The sequence below is a fragment of the Diceros bicornis genome, chromosome X (assembly GCF_020826845.1).
Source record: "Diceros bicornis minor isolate mBicDic1 chromosome X, mDicBic1.mat.cur, whole genome shotgun sequence".
NCBI classification, from domain to species: domain Eukaryota; kingdom Metazoa; phylum Chordata; class Mammalia; order Perissodactyla; family Rhinocerotidae; genus Diceros; species Diceros bicornis.
Genome location: NC_080781.1, coordinates 20,237,281 through 20,239,191, shown reverse-complemented (window position 1 = coordinate 20,239,191; position 1,911 = coordinate 20,237,281). Strand labels below are relative to the sequence as shown.

The following is a 1,911-nucleotide window of genomic DNA, read 5'->3' as shown; positions in this document are numbered from 1 at the left end:
CAAAGAAAAAAATGTCATTCAAACATAAAAGTGGAAAAAATTTTTCCCTAAAGGACCAAAACTACAGAGGAATAATTTTGAGTTGCACTCCTCAATGCAAAATCAGGTACAAGTCACACAATATCCAAAAGGCTTGTAAAACCAACTCTAAAGTGTATAACAAATATTTGTCAGGATATGGGATTTTCTCCTACTTACAAGCTAATAGTTAGCCTGTTACCATTTCCTGGATGTCAGCAGCACAGTAAGCAGTATGAGCATCATCAGTCCATTTGCATGGGTTCCCCAGTCCCCAAGTCCCACAGGGGCCATGTGGAGGGCCCCAAGGGGACACACTATGCACATAATGCACGTTTGCACAGCTGAGGAACACTGGCCTTGGGGAATTCGCATCTTCTATAGCAAGCCTACTCTTTATCCCAGAAGGAAATATCACCTCATCCCACAAGACAGCTCCCTGCAAGTACAGCCCTGAGAAATGGCCCAGGTAAAGAGTGGTCAGGGCCTTGCATTCTTGGCACACAAAACAAGAACAAGTAAGGACACTCTGGGCTGTGACAGATTGCATCTCCCAACAATATTATGCCCAGAGAGAAAACAGGCCATCTCTCCTTCCACATGAAATGGACAATAAAATGTACTGCCCAAAGTTTTGCTCCTATGAATATTTTCCTTCACCACTGTCTTTCAGGGGCTAGAAGGCAGCTACCATTCACGTTTAGCTGGTGCCAGCAAACTGTGCATAAACCTGGCCTGTGCTTTTTCTCTGTTAACCAGTCATAAAGAACTCTCTGGGAAGCCATAAATGTGGGTAAGGGAGAAGTAAATCAGTAGGAGCAAGTTCCATGGGAGTTTAAAAACCCTCTTCATGCAGTTTACTTGTGCCTTCTGACCAGCCTGGACTCAACCATATATGTAACATTATCATTTTCTAATGAAATACTGTTGTCATACCCAATTTTATGTTTCCATGGATCAGATAACACCTAATTCCTGACGGTCATTTCAAGTAGCATAGCTCACTCTCCTTTCACCTTCCAGATCTCCTGCCCATGCTTTCCATTGAGTGAACCTACCCAGAAGCTGGAGGGCAAGGAAATCTGTTGACACAGTCCCTTCCCAGGGCACAGAGGAGGTAGAGAGGGTGGAGTGAATCTGGAAGGGCAAATGGAAGATATCCAGCACAGCCCATAAATGGCATTGATGTCATCGGTGTGATTTTCTAAAACATTAAACCATTCTTGGTAAAGTTCCAAACAAAACAACACACACTCCTTTCAATTTACACAGTAGTTCTGTTCCTGGAAAATTCCAGGATATTAAAACCATGCAAAAATACTCTGAGTTATGCTTGCTCCAGCAGCAATATACTAAAATTGGAATTATACACAGAAGATAAGCATGGCCCCAGAAGAATGGCATGCAAATTTGTGAAAGCATTCCATATTTTTCAAAATAAATTTTAGAAAAAGAAAAAAGTACTTTGAGTTTACGTGTGAAATGAGGTTATGTTTAGGCTCAGATAATTACAAATAGGTTTTTCATATATATGAATGTCTAGGGGGACATTTGAAAATTAGACAAGGTGTAGGAAAATTCATCCTTGTAAGAAAGTCACATGCATTGAAGGACATATGACATTCTTGGCTCTTGCTCATTAACTGCCAGAAGATCCCTGCCAGGGGATTCCTGTCAATCACTGTAACAATCAAAATAACCCCACGTGTTTTCAAAGCATACCCTTGGTGGTACTGCCCCCAGTGAGACCCACTCTCCTAGGCGAAACATTCAACTTTGGAGAAATTGAGTTGGATACTTCGTCCACTTAGTGTCTAGGGGAAGCACTGAATGGAAGAAATGACTTCTCAATTTATGGGTCGTTGTTCAATCCAATATACAAAAGTCTCTGAC

At 41.6% G+C, this 1,911-nt stretch overlaps 1 non-coding gene across 1 annotated transcript; it reads left to right on the top strand.

Annotated features, from left to right (window-relative positions):
* Positions 1-1,348: 1,348 nt before the first annotated feature.
* On the top strand, positions 1,349-1,451 carry LOC131401528 (U6 spliceosomal RNA). The gene has a single exon (XR_009217726.1). It is a non-coding gene; the product is annotated as a U6 spliceosomal RNA (small nuclear RNA).
* Positions 1,452-1,911: the final 460 nt, after the last annotated feature.